This window comes from Harpia harpyja, chromosome W (genome assembly GCF_026419915.1).
Source record: "Harpia harpyja isolate bHarHar1 chromosome W, bHarHar1 primary haplotype, whole genome shotgun sequence".
NCBI lineage: Eukaryota > Metazoa > Chordata > Aves > Accipitriformes > Accipitridae > Harpia > Harpia harpyja.
In genome coordinates this window covers 20,523,794-20,531,171 of record NC_068968.1, presented here as the reverse complement: position 1 = coordinate 20,531,171, position 7,378 = coordinate 20,523,794, and the positions used below count along the sequence as shown (strand labels likewise).

The 7,378-nt window shown below is 44.1% G+C and overlaps 1 pseudogene; it reads left to right on the top strand.

Annotated features, from left to right (window-relative positions):
* The first annotated feature begins 1,040 nt into the window (after positions 1–1,040).
* LOC128136172 (uncharacterized) lies at positions 1,041–2,263 on the top strand (annotated as a pseudogene).
* Positions 2,264–7,378: the final 5,115 nt, after the last annotated feature.

Sequence of the window (7,378 nt, the reverse complement as noted above, 5' to 3'; positions counted from 1 at the left end):
AACTGGCGACTTTGATCATCGTATTGGTGCGCTGTCGTCCGTCCCCGCATGGAATTTCTCTACACTGTACATGCGCTTAGTTATTTTACTATTGGTTACATACATTATTCACACGCTGTCCATGCGCCTAGTTACACTTAATGATTGGTTATCGCCAACAAGTCACTCAGTCCCGAATATGGAATATGTTGACATTCCTGTGGTTGATAGTCCGAACTTAGTTCCTGTTTTTGTGCATGCTCAAGCGTTTCAGCTCCTGCTTCTTTGTTTCACTGTGTCCTTTACTTGACCTTGAGCTGAGGCCTATCTGAGCAGAACCAGACTTATGTCAAGCTGTTAGTTTGGATAGGCCATATGTCCTTGTTCTGCCAAGTACATGGCCACACTGAGGCATCCGGGGAGGAGACAGGCTGGAGCCGACGAAGCATGCAGGAATGTGAAGACTACCATTCTCATGGAAACTGCAGTCTTTGAGATAAGATACTGGTTTCTGGTATTGATCAGGTGAAGGTCGTGTGATAGATGAAACCTGCAGCGCATGAACAGTGCATGAACAGTACGTATGTGCATGCATCATCAAACTATGCCCTATAAAAAACCGTGGAGACAAGCCATGGTGTGCACCCACCACTGAAGAATTGAAGACTGAGGACCAACGGGACGCCGCTGGATCCATGGTGGTGACTATCCTTGCAACTCTATCCCGACTGCTTGCTTGATTTCTGCCTTTTCTTCCATTCTATTCTATCGCTATTATTTTCTACTTTTGATACTTTTGATAATAAAAACTCTTTTGGGTATATGGCATTTGACCTCATTTGTGTTTTTTTAATCTCGCTCTTGGGATCATATCGAAACCTTCCCCGACATTGGATCGGGACATTTAAATTGGCGTCATGGACAGGATCCCTTGAGACAAGAGTGCCGTACTGTTTCCCAAATACGAGACCTCTCAGGAACGTAAGGGGTGCAGGCTTGTGTTGTGTTTGAAACTTTACGTGCTGCCTTCCAGAGACGACTGCTTCCCTGCTTTACATAAGATGAATGATAGTAAAATTGCCCCTTTGGGGAAAGAAGTTTTGTTTGATTTTTTAGAAAAACATAAAGCGTGACCCTCTGTGCCTGGGGTAGACTGGGCTCAGGGAAATTGGTATAATCTGCAGAGAGTTGTTGATCGGATGGTCGCTTTACAGGAAGACGCTAGAGTGCGGTCGGGGAAAGGAAAAGCAATTGTCTGTGCCGTTCTCGGTGCCAGTCTGGCCGCAGCAGTGGAGGATAGGGATTGCCACCTCACTGCAGAATCTCAAATTATTGAATCCCTCCAAAACCTTGTTCAGTCCCTTCTGGGACAAGTGGTGGGATTAAAAGCACAACTTGAATCAGAAAAGAACCAAGTGAAACATTTGCAAATTGCTCTTAAGGAGCAGCTCCTTGCAGATACTGTCTCTGAGGAAATTCCTCCAAGATCAGAAATTGGCTACCCCTTTAAGGACCTGCAGGCAGCAAAAGAGAGAGTGGAGAAGTTGGAGCTGCCTTCATTGCGACCCTTAGTCAAAACTGAATATATTTACGATGATGAGCAGGACCAGTTCCCCTAAGTTACAACTAAAGAGGTTCCCTATACTGCCACCGAGTTGGCAAAACTAAAAAAGGAATTTGGCCGAACCCCCTAAGGAGTCAGAAACCGAGTATGTGTGGAGAGTATCGTTGTCGGGGGGGGGGGGGAACGGGACACCAGATTCTGTTAAGTGAAAAGGAGGCGGAAGGGTATTGGGGACTGGGAGTGTTTTTAACTACTGGGGATTACTGTGCCCCCTGGTCTTTAACCCAATGGGTAGCCTATTGGGTGGGAGGTTTGAACCCCTTGGAGAGGGGGGATCCCCTCGCGATTACGGGGACTGTTGATCAATTAGTGGAGAGCGTGCAAAAGGCAGCTTGTCTGCAGATGATGTATGATCGAAAATTGGAGCCTACACAGGAGTCCCCGATGATGATGTTGGTGGATCCTGAGCGAATGACTCCCCTTATAAGGGGTCTCCCTGATTCTCTGAAACCGATTGGTATACAATTACAAGGAAAGATACAGGTGATGCCCCAGGGCGAGAGTGTTGGGGCTGCTTTAGGAGGATTCACACCTGATCAGCACCTCCGACCCCCAGATAAGAAAATGTGGACTTGGGGAGAAGTGGCCCAGGAATTAATTAATTACGGGTGCAAGTATGGTCCCATTAACCCTCCAGCCACCAAAACAGACTCCAGGGGCTTGAGGCGGGCTGAAATAAAAATAGTTCCGTGCCCTGGGAGTGATAAGAGAACATGCCTTGCTAAACCGCTGCAGGGGAGAGATATCCCAAACAAACATAATAGACTGTGGGCACAGTGACACCAGAAGGGGATCCCGCATGACTTAATGGATGGGATGCCAACAGACAAATTGGTAACAGGGTAGCCCGATAAATCAGCAAATAGAAAAGTGGATTTTGAGAATACTACTCCCAGCGCACCCTCCCTGATTGATTTATCAGAACCAAATGCCCCGAAAAAGCCGGCGGGAAACTAGATCCTTCGCCTTTCGGTGGTGAGTGGGGGGGCAAAGGTTGGATGTAGATCAGACAGCTCACTGAAAACGGCCAGGGTGATTTACTAATTACAGGCATTGTGGGGCCAAGACAAGTCCCGATCACTTTTTTGGTAGATACCGGAGCTCAGATTTCAGCTATTAAAACCAAAGACGCTGCTAACTGCAGAATTACACCCTCCAAACAGCGGCTTTTTGTTGCAGATGCATTCGGCATTGTTCAGGCACAGGAATTAGCAATGGTCAGCCTTCATTTGCCAGGAGAAGATAGTGCCACTACAGTGACAATGGTTGTGGGGGAGTTTCCACTTAACCTTTTAGGACTCGATGTTTTAAAGGGAAAGACCTGGATTGATAATAAAGGGAGACAGTGGTCATTTGGCTCTCTCAGTCGCTGCTTCCCCCTTCAAAGCTTACAAATGTTAAGCCCTACCCGATACCCTTGGGGGCCAGAGAGGGAATAGCGCCTGTATTAGAGGAATTAAAGGGACAGGGTATCGCGATTCCGACCCACTCTCCTTTTAACTCCCCGGTGTGGCCAGTGTGAAAAACTAATGGCAAGTGGAGATTGACTGTAGATTATCACAGACTTAATGTAAATACAGGTCCATTGACAGCTGTGGTACCGAATATTGCTGAGCTTATAGCTATAATCCAGGAACAAGCCCACCCAATTATGGCAACAGTGGATGTTAAAGATATGTTTTTTATGGTCCCCCTGCAAACAGAGGATCAAGACTGCTTTGCATTTACTTGGGAGGGTCAGCAATTTACTTTTACCCGACTCCCACAAGGGTATAAGCATTCCCCCACTCTAGCTCATCATGCATAAGCACAGGAGCTAGAAGTTATTCAGACAGAGGAGGGGGGTCAGTGTTTATCAGTACATTGATGACATTCTTGTGGGTGGGGATGAAACAGAAAAGGTTCAGAAAACTCAGGATAATATAATTTCTCACTTGGAAAGCTTGGGGCTGAAAATTCCACCAGAGAAAATACAAACACCCTCAAGCGAAGTAAAGTTTTTAGGAATTTGGTGGAAGGGAGGAATGACACGTATCCCCCCCAACTCCCTTTCCTCATTGGATCAGATTAAAATGCCAGAGTCAAAAAAGGATTTGCAGCACGTACTAGGAAATGAGACAAGAGGTTTTGTTGTTGAGCAAGTGCTGTGATGTGTCTAGCTGTGTATTTAATACCTTGTATTGTGTGTGTGTCTGTGTATGTTTATTGGATATGGTGTACATAATATTGTGTTATAGTGAGCATGGTATATGCAGTCTGTATTCTAGAATTTGTGTTGTATGGTGTGTAGTGTACTGTGTAGTTTGTTGTGTGCCAGCACATGGATTGTAGGTTGTGTGTGTGCTATGTGTTGCATATGCATTGTGTTTATATATATGTATAAATACATATTTTGTGTATTTATACAGATGCATTATTTTATGAATATGATATAATATGCATGAATATGTTATGCATGACATGTATGTGTAGTGTAAGCATACATGTGTGCACCAATACATGTACCTATCTATGTATGTATGCATGTGCATGCACTGTAGTGCATGATGCAACGCATACTCTATGTTTTATAGTGTAGGCCTACAGAGTTAATAAAAGTTTTTATGAAACAATATTGTTTAATTATATACTGTCACATATCAATAGTAATATGTGACATATTAGGTATTATGATACAATTCATAATATATATATATAGGTATAATCATATGTATGATACATGCATCTTCTAAGCCGAGGCTGTTTGTAGCAGCAATAATCAAGAGTGCTTAGAGGCCCATTTAAAGTAACCAAAATAGTGTTGGCAGGGACTCTGCCCCCTGACAGGGTGGCCCAGAGAGCCTCTGTGCGGAATGGTATCCACCAGTCTTAGTTGAACTCCCCACAGTGGGAGCCGTACCTCTGGTACTGGAAACCCTGATGAATAAATATGCTTGGAAAGCAAAAGATGCTCATGGAAAAGAACATAAGATCAATACCAGGTGGATTATTCCATCCTTCTAATAACAATTTGCTTCCAGTTCCTTAGGACGAACTGAGTCTGTTTTTCTTTTCTCTTTCAGGTGAAGACTCTGGAACCTGCCTGAAGGAATACATGAAGCTGTTGATTGTCTGTGTAGTTTTATCAGTGATTGCTTTGTTAATATTTATAGGATGCTGGGCATACCACCACAGACGTTGTTTTGGTCGACCATTGTCGCTGCCTTTAATATTTGGGGAAACTCATGTGCCCCCCTCTTCGGCTCGGGGTGGCAAAATGAATTTATGGCTCTAGGCCAGCAAGTGGCCAACACTTTTAATCTGACTAATTCTTGGGTATGTGGTGGGCCCTTAGGTTTGGAAAGCTGGCCATGGACTGCTGTCCCTATTTCCCCGAAATGGTTAGTGAGTAATTACAGTGAGGTCAAAAATGATTCTTGCTGGGGTGAAAACACACAGCCCTGGACAATACAATACCCAGTCCAAGGTGAATATTGCCTGAACTGAACACAGAAGGGTGGTATCCCTGTAGGAAATAGCAAGTGCAACTGGACCTATACTTATGGAAACCATTGCTATAGTTTTTCCGACTGTGCTCATACCAGCACACGGTGGGCATGGGTGGGTGAAGAAGGAAATGAGAAGTTGTTTGACACCTTTTGGTCAACTTTGGATCAAACAGGCCCAACTTCATCTTTGAGGCACTATGGACAGGCCTTAAACACCATGACTTATTGTCTATGGAAAAACAAAACAGGGGCATGGTTTTGCCGTATCTCAGATACACGAAATCGAACAACTTCTCTATTTCATCCCCTTGAGATAGAAAATACTACGTATTTTCAGATTCCCAAAACATCTCTAGTTCCATTTGAAAATGGTGCCCGAGCCTTAAAGGGTCACTATTGGGTGTGTGGCCAGTGTGCCTACAAACTGCTACCAGCAAATTGGACTGGAGTGTGTTACGTGGGGGTAATTCACCCCTTGTTTTTTCTGCTCCCGGAGGATGAAGGGGATGGACTGGGTGTTAAGGTATATGATGATAACAATCGATATCGGCAGTCCATTGATACCTCTATAGCAGGCGGGAGTGGTCAAACCTGGGGCAAAGACGAGTAGACCCATCAACGTAGCATACAACATTATGGACCTGCCACTTGGAACCCCAAGTGGGTTAGCGGTGCTTGAGAACCTATGTATAATCTAAATCGCATCATCTGGTTACAAGCTGTCCTAGAGATCATTACTAATGAGACAGCCTGTGCCCTTGATCTATTGGCAGATCAAGCCACACAAATGCGAACAGCAATATTACAATGTCATATGGTTCTCGATTACCTGCTAGCCGAGGAAGGAGGTGTTTGTGGTAAACTAAATGATTCTAACTGTTGTTTAAAAATTGATGACAGCGGGAAAATTGTTAAACAAATTACCGTGGGAATACTAAAGCTGGCCCATGTTCCTGTCCAGACATGGAAAGGCTGGGACACTGATATGTTTTCCCGGCTCCCTGGTGGTCCGTGGGTTAAGCAAACCCTATTTTACTTGTTGTGTGGTTTTGCCATGTTGTTGTTTTTACCATCTATCATTCCATGTTTTATACAACTGATTCAATGTGTTGTAACTAATATGCAATTTGCAACTACTGTTTCACCTGATGGTGTTAAACAAATTCGCGCTGTGCGTCGAACCACGCCATCGGTAGTACAGATTGTATGAAATGCTCTTTTCTGGCTTTTCTATATAGCTATTTTTTTCTCAAATCCACCATGGGTCCCAAAGCAATCTTTGAGCCACGGGGTGGTGTGAGAGACTGAATTGTTATCTCCAACCATTTGTCTCAAAGACTGTTTGTTGTGAGAGACTGGACCGTCATCTCAAGCCATTCATCTCAAGGATTGTTTGCTGTGAGAGACTGAACTGTGAACTATTTATCTCAAGCCATTTGTCTCTGGGATGGCCTGTCTAAGCAGGACACTCCTCTGTCCATAAGGACGATTACCAGGCCACTGAGGCATCCAGGGGAGGAGACAGGCTGGAGCCGACGAAGCATGCAGGAATGTGGAGACTACCATTCTCATGGAAACTGCAGTCTTTGAGATAAGGTACTGGTTTCTGGTATTGATCAGGTGAAGGTCGTGTGATAGATGAAACCTGCAGCGCGTGAACAGTATGTATGTGCATGCATCATCGGACTATGCCCTATAAAAAACCGTGGAGACAAGCTGTGGTGTGCACCCATCACCAAAGAATTGAAGACTGAGGACCAATGAGATGCCGCTGGATCCATGGTGGTGACTATCCTTGCAACTCTATCCACCTGCTTGCTTGATTTCTGCCTTTTCTTCCATTCTATCCTATTGCTACTATTTTCTACTTTTGATACTTTTGATAATAAAAGCCCTTTTGGGTATACTGATATAGAGAACGAACTGCTTATTGCTTAATGATTGTCTCTCTGTAACTTTACATACCAAGGACTGGTGTTTGTCAAGGATTAAGCCTGCCAGAGACTGGCACTTGGGAGTGATGAGCAAGAAGGAACCATGAGCGATCACAAAACTTAAATGTTTGATGAATTTACGATCTTGTTAAGAGGGCACAAGTAGAGGCCTTGCTTGAATAGATAGGGCCGGAAAAGATAACAACTCCTGCCTTTGTTCTCATCCTTGTAGATAATTTAGCTTAAACTAGCTATATGGTTCTAAACTACTAATGAAAACTTAGATAATAATAGGAGCACTAACAAACACTGAGGTATCAAAACATGTAAAGGACCATACTGCGCAGAATCAC